Below are 14,160 nucleotides of genomic sequence, written 5' to 3'. Positions count from 1 at the left end.
ACCGGCAACCTTCGGCTAAAACCCATAGCGCATGTCGCTATAGTGCCTCTTTCGAGGTCTCTGAGAGTGAGGTTTACTTACTGCACAGCACTAAGGCTGGTATCGAACCCGTGTCTGTCATTTCAAAGCGCAACAGGTTAACCATCAGATCAGACCAAAGGGACAATTCCCTTGGCCAAGGACCAATGTGCGCACTTCATACATCAAGACCGGGTCGTTACACTACCTCCACGCGCAGCCTCTGCGCTTCACCGTACTCCGCTACCAACCAGCACAGCTGGCTGGTGCCCTCCCGCTCCCTCATGCAACCAGGGGGGCCTGTACCTCTGATGACTGTGCAGCCATCCCTTCCCACTTCTGACACCAATGTCATGACACAGGCGAGGCTGGTATCGAACCCGGGTCTGTCATTCCAAAGTGCAACACATTAACCATCAGACCAAAGGGCACTTTGTACATCGAGACCGGGTCGCTACTACAATACTGTGGGTGTCAGAAGTCGGAGCTTAGGAGGAGAGCCTGAAGGCAGCATGAGAGCCATCCACACAGTGATTTCAACAGAGACAGAGCTGGTCATCACAGTGTTGCGAGAGGAACAACATGTTCTGATTTAGATAAACGGCAGCGGTGTTGTAAATGATGTTGGCAGCAGAGCATCTTAATCCACATCCAGCAACTAAGTGATGGAACTATAATAAACCATGCAGGCACATTAAACCTCTACACTGATAGGCTACATATTTACAAAAAGGGGAAAAGCTAAACATAGGCTAGCTGATCAACATTACTAAAAGTGGAGAAACTAATGTAACAAAATACACAAAGGATGCAAACACATATTTTGAACTATCTGACCACTACACAGGATTCCTGATTGCCTTTTCTGACACTGTTACAAACTTCATATGTGGTTGCAAGACTGGCCCAGTGTGTCTTGCTTTGTCATTATGACTTGTATTGCAAGCAATACAGTCCTTTGTTGGGAATGCCATTTTCAAGGATTGTGGCAAATAGGTGGGTTTAACAGGTTTGACACTTTATTATATCTTCAATAGTTTGGGTTATTATGATAGGGTTCAGGGGTGAAAGTGGTTTGAATTTCTTGCAGGAACTATACTACCCGAACCTCCATCGCTTCATATTGTTCTCCTCCCGCCCCCAGCTTCATGCATCCCTGAACACACACATCAAATTGTTTAATGCCTGTATGGTGTAGAAATAAGAAACACTTGACAATATGTATAGTAAATTATTTATTTCAACATTACAACAACAGACTCTGCTATGTGGACTTTAGGGTTGTGGAATATTCCCCACAGTGCCAGCTGTCAAAAGGCAACACTAGATATACTGTAGGTTTCTGTAGGAGCGTGACATAATGCTGCGCTGAACAGGAGCATTGGCATGACTTGGAGTTGGAGGGGAACTGTTTGGCACGGGCAGCCAGCCAGGCTCTGGTCTAGTGATGAGGCCACAGCCTTGCTGACAGGGTGTGGTGCTTGGCGAACTGGTCCGTCAGTCAGTCACAGTAGCTGAACACACATGCATAGGCCTATATACGACGAGGGATCAGCCAATCAGCATGTCTGTAAGCAAAACATAATTCTGGGTGGAAACATGGGTTATGCACAGACTAATCAAAAAAGCTGAACCAAGGCACTCTTCAAAGATTTAAAAACGCTTTAATATGAATGCTTAGTCCATTGTTGGACAAATTAAAAAGCCAACATGTTTCGCCCATGCACGGCCTTCGTCAGGGCAGTAATTATGCACAGACTACTCGAGTACGCGCCGAGCGCAGAGTACGCGCAGCGGAGTGGGGAACGCAACGGAAATTGCCGCCATGACAGTTGTCCTCATCGATAAAAGTGCTATTTTAGAGCCACAATACCGTTATAAATATCAACGACTAGCCAACCGATATAAAAGGCGGTGGGCTTTATGTAAAGTTGAAACTCACCGGTAGCGAGCACACTCAGAACAAGGATAAAAACTCACTCGGGTGCAAGGCGCGGCAAAGAGTCCCATTTTGTGTGTGAAACGTCCGTTGCTGCTGATGCCCAGATGATTGATTAAAACCTGTGAAAGGATATTTGATGTGCTGGCTTTTTCTCACCTATGGGCTTTATGGAAAGAGCATGACTCAAACTATTGACCGTTATATCAAAATGGTCATTCAGGGGCGTTTTATTGCTGCACAACTTAACGTTAAATCAGCTAATGCTAACGTTAGTTAGCTGTGAGCCGTGTGTGCGCGTAACACCCCGCAGCGTCACCCGAAAGTCAGGTGTTTGTCATGCTGAATGTCAGGGAATGTGAGACAATTCCACAGAAAGAAAATGCCCGTACAGGTAACAACCAAGCATTTGAAAACAATCCATACATTTACAGGTGATTATTTCTTCCAACAGCATGTACAGTAGGCTACAGTATATCACATGATGTGAAACCACACTGGGTCTACAACTACCTAACTTTTAGAAGGAATATAAAATGACTGACGAACACGATTTCTTCCTGTAAAATGCTGTAATGGCAAATTATTGATCAAGTGTGTATTGATTGATTAATTATTAATTATGGCCCTTCTAAGATGTATTTTGTGAACTGTGTTTTTCATCAATGCAGAAGATGTAAGGTTCTGTGAGAACATATGTCTTGTTTTGGGAAGTGTCTATGGGAATAGAGTTTCCTGTGAGAACCTGTGTCTTGTTGTGGCTCTAGACTGGACTTGTTATGTATTCTTCCGAACATCAGATTAGCTACATGGATGAATGGAAAGAACTGCCCCTCCACGGTGGGAGGGCGGGTACCTGAGTTTCAGTATATGATGTGAAGTAAACAATAATGCGGGGCTCTTGCATTGTCAAATGTAGACGAGAGGAGACCTCCGTGCACGGAGAGATGATTGTGGAAATAAAGAAAACCTCCGAACATTTAAAACGGATATCTCATTATTGATGAATCAGCAGGACATTGCAGTGGATATATTTTTCCTCAACAATGCCTCTGTTCTTACGCAATTATCAACATTTTAAATGCTGGACGTTATCAAATTACATTTTACTTGTGTGTGCAGACTTTCCAGACCTGTACACCCTATAAAGCAGGGTTTATATGGGTTTTACATGGGGTTTTCAGGCTGGGCTGCATCAAAATCCCATCCCGAATGAGAACGCGTCCCTATTTACGGCAAGAGCCTAGCAGAGTAATAAATGCAGCCCTGAACCTCATCACTCTTACTTTCAAACTGCCCTCACCTCATCACTCTCACATGCAGTTCAAATTACTTTTAAATGAAACAGCTAAACAGTTGTAGTCCAGTCAACTTCAAAGGATGATTTAACGTTGTTTACTAGCTTATGGAGCTACACACTGTTTGGACTTTCTCCCTCATTTATTACTGTATTATACCTACAGCAACTTTAGTGAGGAGGTGAATGATTCAGATGGTGTTAACCTTTCTTGCAACTTTTCCTTGATATTCAGACAAAATGTCACTAGGAAGTCATTAGGATTTTGACACATTTGAATACAGCACTAATGGACATTGTTGGGGGTAACTCATTACAAAAGTAACATATTACATGTAATATATATACTTTTAGCAGTAATTCAGTAATATAACTTATTACCAATAGGATTTCAGTAATATTATACAAGTTACTTTGTCAAGTAATGCAAGTTACAAATTGACTAATAAAAAAAAGAAATCAACGCACATATTTAAATAAAGATACAGTACATTCATTTCCTAATCAAATGGTATGTTTTTATGCAAATAGTCAATATAGATGACAATAACCAAGGAAAATGATAACATTTAGAATTTTGGATGGTTTACACTGACTTCAAAATGGTTGAAATTCTTCGATGTCATTCTGCTACTGCTGTTATTTTGGTGAAAGTAATGCAAAAGTAGTGTAACAAGAAACAAGTCACTCTACACAGACAGTAATATTGTAAAGTAACTTGTTACTTTCAAATGAAAGTAATAACTAGTAATATGTAGTATATTCCATTTAGAAAGTAACTTGCCCAACACTGCTAATGGATAATGCTGACAAAATACATCAAGTTAACGGATGTGTGCGCAAACACAAAATATGAACAGAAGGAACTCATTAGCACCTAGAACATAGAATATGTCACACAGATGGCGATCAACTGTTTGAGAGAGCGCCATCTGGTGTTATGAAATCTGAGAGTGACTGAAAGAAAGACTGAAAAAAGGAGGAATGAATGAGTGGGAAAGTAAATAAGCATTCGTCGTCCGTCTCTGTATCCTCGGCACAGTGAGGAACTCAATCCAATGAGACTCATCATTTTTGGGTGACAGGGTGACTGAGTTCATTTTTGCGTACCCGCCTTTTCCCAGACAGCCGCTGACAATATGGTCAAAGATCCTTATGCTCATGCTTTGTATGCTTGGCCTTTACGTGTATATTTATGGTTTATGGTTACAGGAACATACAACCACAAGGACACATTGCAGTTTCTAACCAATATAAGGTACAGTATAGTCGCAACACTAAACCAATATTATATGTCCTATAAACACATGAAAACAATGTGAACTTAAGTGATCAAATTAGGAGAAGATTAACAGATACAGATGTATTCAATAGACGGTAAGTGAGGAGGGAAAAGGGGGGCGTATGTGTTCGACACTGGCACACATAGTGCAAAAACGCAAAAGTCCACAAGTCATATTAAATGTTCCCACACTCAAAAGGATGGGAAAACATCTGTAGACTTCTACAGTGGCACGAGTGGCACTCATTTGTGCCGTGGTCTGCAACGTTTGGCATCCTCCCGAGTGTGGAAAACCTTTCAGCAACTTTCAATCCTGCACAGCCAGATAACAACCACTAATGGGTTTTAGGTTTCTCTGGCTTCTACACTAAAACAGACCCAACACAGCCACCAGTATTGTCCTAATGAAGGCCCTTGCGATCACAGTGTTGATTGATTGATTGATTGATTGATTGATTGATTGATTGATTGATTGATTGATTGATTTTATGGATATAGCAGAACAAAATCGGATAGACGTGTAAAAGTGTGAACACTTATTTCCAACATGGTCCCTGGTATTAAGATACGATACGATACGATACGATATACTTTATTGTCAGCTCACACTGAAATTTGTCTTGCAAGACAGCGGCAGTCCCATGCACAAACACATGACAAAGAGAACAAAACCAAAAATGCAAAGATACATACACACATACAGCACACAGAGAGCACTGGTCACTGCTCCACTGACCCTCGGCCATGTTCTTGATTAAGCCTCAGGATCGACTGATGTATAACGGACTTTCTTAGTCTGACCTTCTTGAAGGTTGGAATTAAGTATCTCCTGCCAGAAGGCAGGAGTTCATATTCTTCATGTAGCACATGATTAGTGTTTGAGGCAATATTTCTAGCTAACCTCAATACACTGTTGATGTATGTAGACTCATATAGACTATGCAGTGGTTTACCTACAATTTTTGAACAAATATTCATCTGTCTAATTTGTGATTTTAAGGTAACAGACAGGCATCCATACCAGGTGGTACTGCAGTACTGTAAAACACTCATAATCACTGAGGTAAAAAATAATAGAAGAATCTGTTTACTAGCACCAAAAGATCTTAACCGGCGAAGAAAGTATAGTCTTTGCTTTGTTTTCTTACACAGGGACTCTACGTGGCCTTTCCATGACAGCAGGTGGTCTATTGTTACTCCTAGGTATGTGAAGGAGCATACGATGCATAAGATGAATGAAAATACTGTATTAAGTACAGTGTGGACATGTAACTTTACACTGTCTGACACTATTTTAATTCAGTCTAACATGACAGACATTTTCTTGTAATCACACTTAAAGAGAGGGTGGTCTTCGCGGAGTCTCAGCTGTTCAGCAATATGAATTCACACTGTTCCAATATGTGCTCGGCCTGATGTTAATCCCACGGCCAATGGGATATTTTCAATGGGAACACAATTTGGATGTGGCTAGTGATGTGGCTAGTATATATATATATATATATATATATATATATATATATATATATATATATATATATATATATATATATATATATATATATATATATATATATATATATATATATATTTACTCGATTTGATTGCACTTGCAACGTTGTGATTGTCTTTAGCTAGCTTTCTTACTTCTTATCTCTATATTGATCTGACCACTGCGCTGCATAGACACTAAGACAAATTCCTCGTATGTAACTTGCATACTGTGGCAATAAAAGTGGTTCTGATTCTGATTCTGTGATTGGGAGGGATTGGATGCAGGTAACTGTGTCATCGCTGTAGAATGACTCGCCATCGCAAAAATCCTCACCAAGCTCCTGACTGAGGGAAGTTCAGCAGTAACCATCATCTAGTCCTCCTTTTCAGCTCATACCTGCAGTTAGAGTCCTTTGATCTCATGTGGGTTAGTATTTATAGTGCTGAAGGGTTGGGATGACTGGCCTGGAGTGTACAGTAGTATACACATGCGCTGAACTGGAAAGACAACATATCATATGAAAGGCATTAAAACATGCTGCAGCACATGAAGGGGCTTTAATTATGCGTTAGCTTTTGCAATTTGCTAATAATTTATCAGAAAGGAACAGTTAATTCTTCCATTGTCCTGGAATGAGAAGCATAACTCTATTTACTGTACTAAAAAGAGAGGTTCTATTGTACGATAGAGTTGGTAAGTAGGCCTACTACAAGACAGAACCATGAAATTATGTAGCAGTTGTATAAAACATGGAAATGGTCAGTTTGCTTTTCGTCTTGGAGAAGACACAACCATAAAAGCCGGTTAAACCAACCTATAATACACCAACTGATAATATCAGCTGGTTTCAAACAGCCACGCCTCAATGAACTGCAATTATGTCACATCAGTGAGAATGCTGCAGAGCATATTTCATACACTATCTGCTGAACGTGCAACTCTACATGCTTCGTCTGAAAGGCCTTCAAAGTATATATGACCTCACCCTTGAAGTTTGGGGTGGGCTCATAATGGGGATGTTTCCTTGTCTCAGACTTAAGGTCCAATTATACTCTACATTAAAGACGGAGATGGACCAACTCACTTAGGAAGTTCTCAATTATTTGTGACCCGTTCCTGGCCTACTTTGATGAGGTTAGAAACGATGAATAACTGGCCCCGCTAACCTCTCATGGACTCCTTGCACAGGATTTTATGTACAGCATCCCTTACAAGCACTTAAGCGCCTTATGCGACTGGTAGCATCATATTGTAATGTTGGTATGTGTTTGTTCTTCTTTGTATAATGTTTGTGTCTGAGTTTGTTTTGCTTTTGTTTGTTCTGAAAATTGAAAAATAAAATATTGAAAAAAAAAAAAAAGACGGAGATGGACAGAGCCTTCTGTCCATATTCTGCGTTCATTTCGTGCGTATTTGTGACCGTCCTCTGAAAGCTTTACGGATACGCGTGAAACGGAACAGAACCACACACACACTCATACATTTGACTCTCTACTGCCCACTGGTGGATGTATTGCTTAACATGATACCAACGTGAAAGACGCATGGAAGTATGTGGGTAGTGACGATTACACCGTTTGAAACGGACGCATTTATTTTCGTATGAAAATGGAGTATAATTGGGACTTTAAACCCTCACTGAGGACAGGCAAACCTCCCACGAAAACCTCTACTTATACGATGAATATGCACACACCCTTACAGAAAAACCACATGAACTTCACATGTGCTATTTCACATGTGATCACATGTGAAAACATGTTAAATATCACATGAAAACATGTGGAACACATGTGAAACATGTGCTTTGTCCATGGGAAGCATGTGGTTTTGGAACGTTTTCACATGTGAAATGTGTGAAACCCATGTAAATTCCCATGTGATTACATGTGAAACCTATGTGATTTACATGTGAAACCCATGTAAATGTTGTTTTCCACATGTGAAAAACATGTTGCTATACAACATGTGGCAAAACATGTTATCACATGTGTTCCACATGTGAAAATGTTCCAAAACCACATGCTTCCCATGGGTTTCACATGTATTCCACATGTTTTCACATGTGCAATTTAACATGTGTCCACATGTTTCACCACATGTGTCCACATGTGGTGAAACATGTGGACACATGTGAACCTCGTGTGTTTTTTCTGTAAGGGCAAAGCCACTAATCTGGACCACATCAACGCCACCGAACAACCCTGCATTATGTAAACGCGTCATGTGACCCTGCATCATGTAAACACGTCACATGATCAGTATCTTCATCTTTGCTGCTGCTGAAAGGATGATGAGGCACCATGCTCCCGTGATGGATGGAGGTCCCATCTTGTCAAGGAGGCAAAGTGAACGTCACTTCCTGCTTCAGCACTGTACCAGAGATTTTCATCCCCCATTTATTTCCCCATAGACATTTCGTAAAATGCTTATAAAATCGTTTTACTTTGTCGAACCAAACGGTTCAGCTAACGCTATAATCGGGAGAGACCATAGAACATTTCACTCGGACCAAAAAACAAAACAAACGAGAAAATATTTTCTTTAAACCTGCATTTTTTTTAAACATTTTGGTCCCAGTGAAATGTTATGCGATCTCTCCTGTTTCTAAATATATCTGTACCGTTTGGTTTTGAACCAGTAAAACTCTTTTTATAAGCATTTTACGAAATGTGTATGGGAAAATAAATGGCGGATGAAAATCTCTGGTACAGTGCTGAAGCAGGAAGTAGGCGGTCACTTTGCTTCTCTATCTGATGAGGTTGATTAGTCATCCTATAGTATGTAAACCATGGCTGAGTTATTGGGCTGTGAAAGGACTTTTATTGAACTATTACCAGGGCTGTGGAAAGCATGAATCAGTGTGTGTGTGTGTGTGTATCTGTATGTGTTTGTGTGTGTGTGTGTGTGTGTGTGTGTGTGTGTGTGTGTGTGTGTGTGTGTGTGCGTGCGTGCGTGCGTGCGTGCGTGCGTGCGTGCGTGCGCGCGCCTGTGTGTGTGTGTGCGCATGTGTGTTCTTTAGACTGTTAAGGGAGTAATGGTACATGCTAAACACAGCAGTAGAAGGCATTAAGCAAACAGCTCCCTAGAGACACTTGCGGGTAGACACCCTTAGCGCCTTATAGATCTCTAGAAGACTCCGCAAACTCGCAGGTTAAGTGCCAGAATCAAAGGCGGACCAAGGCCACATGCCTTAATAGGGTGTTGTACCAGCGCGAGCTGCCAGAAACACCTTCAGAACGCGCCTTGGAATACTTTCTGTCGCGTCTGAGATGGCGCTGCCCGGAGAGATGCGACGCCATCCCTCCGCCGTGCGAGGGATGACATCATTTGATGTTTTACTGATGAAGGTGGAAAACACAGTCTCACACAGCCCACCAGACTCTCCCGTAGTATAGCTCTTCAGCTGGGTTGAGATCCCAGATGCCATGTGTTTCTGCTTGTGCTTCCATGCTCATCAAACCGTTTGTGCCCTGTCTGGATTGGGGTCAGGGGACCCATCAGGGGTTATCACCACTGGAGGTGAACGGTCAGATTTACTAGTGTTCTTCCCCTTTGCCTTTTGAAGAGCTGAGCGTATGCCCTGACAGACGCACTGTTCCCATAACTCTTGTTGTGAACATGTGTACGACATGATGCCCGAAGGGAAAAGTCAGTCAATGCTGCCAGTGATGGGCAAGTTACTTTCAAAATGTAATATATTACATATTACTAGTTAGTTACTTACATTTGAAAGTAATAAGTTACTTTACGATATTACTTTCTGTGTAGAGTAACGAGTTACTTATTACACTACTTTTGCATTACTTTGACCAAAACAACAGCAGCAGCAGAATGACATCGCCGCCCCGGAACCATCCCGAAAAATAATTTCAACCGTCTTGAAGTCAGTGTAAACAATCCAAAACTCTAAATGTTATCTTTTTCCTTTCTGATTGTCATCTATAGTGGTTATTTGCATAAACACACACAATTTGAATAGGAAATGATTGTATGTTTATTTAAATATGTGCTTTGATTAAAAAAAAAAACAATTTACTCAATTTGTAACTTGTGTTACTTGACAAAGTAACTGGTATACTATGACTGACATCCGATTGGTAATAAGTTATATTACTGAGTTACTGCTAAAAGACTTGTAGTCTACTTGGTCTCAACACTTTTGGATATTGGTCTCAGCTGCTATTGGATGATGATGACTCACTTTGAAAAAAATGCAAATTTCCATGATGTTTGGTCTAGTTTCTCCCCCAGCAATGCAAACAATTGAAGGGATTTCACCAGTACATATTAATGGTCCTCTAGCATGATCTATACATTGCTAGTTGGATGTTGAAGGTTTGGAAGCTACAGTGTACAGAGATTAGCATACTGTAGATCTTCATCGTCCACCCGTTATAAACTCCTTCATTGTCATTTTTGCATTTGGAGAAAAATAGGCTATAGCTATAGTTTGTTTTATTGGTCTTGGTCTTAAATAGGTATTTCTCTCTCTCGACCACCTTTGGAACTAGTCTTAGAATTGACTTGGACTCAAAAAAGGTGGTCTGAACGTTTCTCATCTTCTGCCCTCTCATTCTGCTTCCTCCTGTGAATCCTCCATTACTGTAGTAGACATTCTCATCCACCTTTGTCCTCTTTCTCTTCCTCTTCTTTGCTCGTGCCGTCTCTCCGCCCCCCCCTGCTGCCTGAATGATCACCCTGCTCTGCCAGGACCGTGCACACCACTTCATCCACCTCTGTAATTGTGGCCAATCCTCTCCCGCAGGTCACGAGCAAGAGTTCCTCCTCCTCCTCCTCCCCCTCCTCCTCCTCCTCTTCCTCCTCCTCCTCCTCCTCCTCCTCTTCCTCCTCCTCCTCCTCCTCCACCTCCTCCTCAAAGCATCGGGGTTCAAAAACTCAGACATTCAAATGACCTTTAGGCATTTTGTTGGCGGTAACGACGGCGACAGACTGTCGTTATGTCCAAGCCCGGCCCGCTAGGTCGATGTCTGACACGACAGCTCGGGTACTACAGTACTGACCCTGTTGATTTTGGACAAAAAGAGGATAGAGGAGGCTAACTTTCTCGTCGGCCAGAGTTCCTGACCGAATGACAGTATTTAAGGAGTTGTTGGTGTCAGCCACAAAAGAGTGCCATGTCGTTGGACCAGGGCTCTCTCTCTCTCATTGGAACTCGCTTGGCTATTCTGGCAATAGAGATGTCAAGGTTTTGGCTTCAGGCATAGAGGTTCATCTCTTCTTCCCTCCCTCCTCTAATAGGAGCAAAAATAAGACCTTCGAATTAAAGAGAGAAGCCAGCCCATATTGATGCACTAATGACATACTGCACATGCAACTATTTACATACAACCCTCTAAGGTCATAATTTACGTTTCTAGCGGTGGTATCATCAGTGTCCTTTTTAACTGAAGCTTTATTAAGAGAATTGTCTCTGAAGAAGCCCAGTCAAAGTGCAGTGTGTTGAGATTGACCACGTTGAGCTCCAGGGTTTCCACTACATCATCTGGATAGATACTCCAGATGTCCTTTCAGAAGACTCATTTCACGCTGATGGTGCCTGAAGGAAAGAAGTCAAACGCTAATGATCAAACTAACATCATGGCAAAGTGCCGTTCACACAACACGTCTGGTTCACATCAACTAAATAAATGAAGACAGAGTGACGGCTAATATGAAACATACACTGTTGACACCTGGACAAACAGGAAGAGTAATACACTGAAGTGAGCCAATGAGGAGGGAACAATGATTAAAATCCTCTTTTGAAACAAGTTGATTAAATAGCACAAACCAATTTCAGTGATAAAAAGAGTGGAAATTAGTTAATGACTGTAAATTCATGTAAATCCACTGCCTATTTAACGTATATTTAACTCAGTCTGTAAATCTCATGTAAATCCAACGTAAATTCATATTTATCATCCACAGAACACTTCACCACTCATGTACATATTGTATATATTGACTCGATTTGATTCGATTTGATTGCACTTGCAACCTTGCGATTGCCGTTAGTTATCTTCCTACTTCTTATCCCTGTATATTGATGTAACCGCCACGCTGCATACAGACACTAAGACAAATTCCTCGTATGTAACTTACATACTGTGGCAATAAAAGTGATTCTGATTCTGATTCTGATGATACTCAATGAAACAACTATTATACGTGCAAATGAAACCAACCACAGACCAATCAGAATACACCTCTGCATGACTTGGTTGATTTCTTGTCGCCTGCAGTTTAAGAACTGAAAAGCTTAGGGTGTCCAGGTAGCGGTAGATTCCCCACCTACCAACATGAGGGTCGCAGGTTCGCGCCCCCGTGTTACCTCCGGCTTGGTCGGGCGTCCATACAGACACGATTGGCTGTGTCTGTGGGTGGGAAGCCAGATTAAGGGTATGTGTCCTCGTCACTGCACTAGCACCTCCTCTGGTCGGTCGGTGTGCCTGTTCGGGGCAGAAGAGAACTGGTGGGAATAGTGTGATCCTCCCATGTGCTGTGAAAACAAGCGGCTGGCAACTGTGCATGTGTCGGAGGAAGCATGGTGCTAGTCTACAGCTCTCCCCAGAACAGCAGAGGGTGGAGCAGTGACCGGGGCAGCAGGGCGAAATTGGCCAAGGGGGAAGGGGAGGGTTTAGGGGGGGACAGAAAAAAGAACTGAAAAGCTTCATTTGACTGCATTCAAGACCTTGTAATACCTTGAGTTTAGTTTAGTTTAATTTACGCCATTTTTACACGTTTTTCAGTATTAAGAGAGAAAGTATCATTTTGAAGATGCCTCTAACTTCCAATGCTACCCCATGCACCAATTTGAGATCTCCAGAAAAGTGCGTAGGGGTTTCACACACACACACACACACACACACACACACACACACACACACACACACACACACACACACACACACACACACACACATCACATCGAGTCCATCTGCGCCACCCCACGTAGCTTTGATTATCTATCTTCACGGTAATGACTGTTCTCCAGCGCGGTTAGATGCTCCTCAGAGTGGGAGTCTCCTCTACACAACGTGAGTGTTTCCACATGTTGCGTCTTCGCTAATGCTTTAGCACATGGGCTTAATGACAGCCCCGAGGCAGGGCCGTCATGTTCCAGGGGGACCTACTTTCTATACCGGCCCACATCAATGGTGAGATGCGAGGCTGTCATTAAATCGATCTAATCACGTTCGCTATAGCGATTACAATATACATGTGATTTCTGGGTTTCCAGAGTGAAGCTAAGTGGAAGCTCTCTCCGCTGACTGTGCCATGCCATTATCCACAGTGGCAATTACCGCCGACCCGGTACCCGCCGACACGGTACCGCCGACCCGGAGTCCGACCGTGCGTTTCCAACTGTTTGGAGGATTCTCGCTGCAGGAACGGCTCCCCCATTTCCATCTGTAAAGATCCGTTGGCCAATTCCCCCTGCTGCCCCCGGTCGTTGCTCCACCCCCTCTGCCGATCTTTGTAGACTAGCACCATGCTTCCTCCGATAGATGTGCAGTCACCAGCTGCTTCTTTTCACCTGACAGCGAGGAGTTTCACCGGCAGGATGTAGCGCGTGGGAGGATCACGATATTCCCCCCAAGTTCCCCTCACCCCGAACAGGTGCCCCGACAGACCAGAGGAGGCACTAGTGCAGCGACCGGGACTCATACATACCCCACCACCTTCCCAACAGCAGACACAGCCAAGTAGGAACGCTTGAACGCTTAACGGCTGACCAAGCCGGAAGTACCGCTGCCAGGAATTGAACCTGCGGGGCTCTGCGGTGGTAGGCGAGTACTTTTACCTCTAAAATAGCAAATAGGTTGTCTCACACACAATTAGCACTGTTGCTTCACAGCAAGAAGGTCCTGGGTTCAAACCCCGGTCCATCCCAGGTCCTTTCTGTGTGGAGATTGCATGTTCGCCATGTGGTCGTGTGGGTTTTCTCGGGGGCCACTGGTTTCCTCCCACCACCAAAAGACATGTATGTGTAGCCGGGTGGTAGAATTAATTGAGTTCCTATTAGGCAGGTTTTCTGTTGAGTTCATGTTTACATTGTATTTTATTTCATTTCATGTCTTAACTCACAAGTTACATGAGTATAAAGGAATCAACAGCAGAAAGGG

Source organism: Poromitra crassiceps, assembly GCF_964638095.1.
Source record: "Poromitra crassiceps genome assembly, chromosome: 20".
In the NCBI taxonomy this organism is placed as follows: Eukaryota; Metazoa; Chordata; class Actinopteri; order Beryciformes; family Melamphaidae; genus Poromitra; species Poromitra crassiceps.
This window is presented reverse-complemented; position numbering follows the sequence as displayed.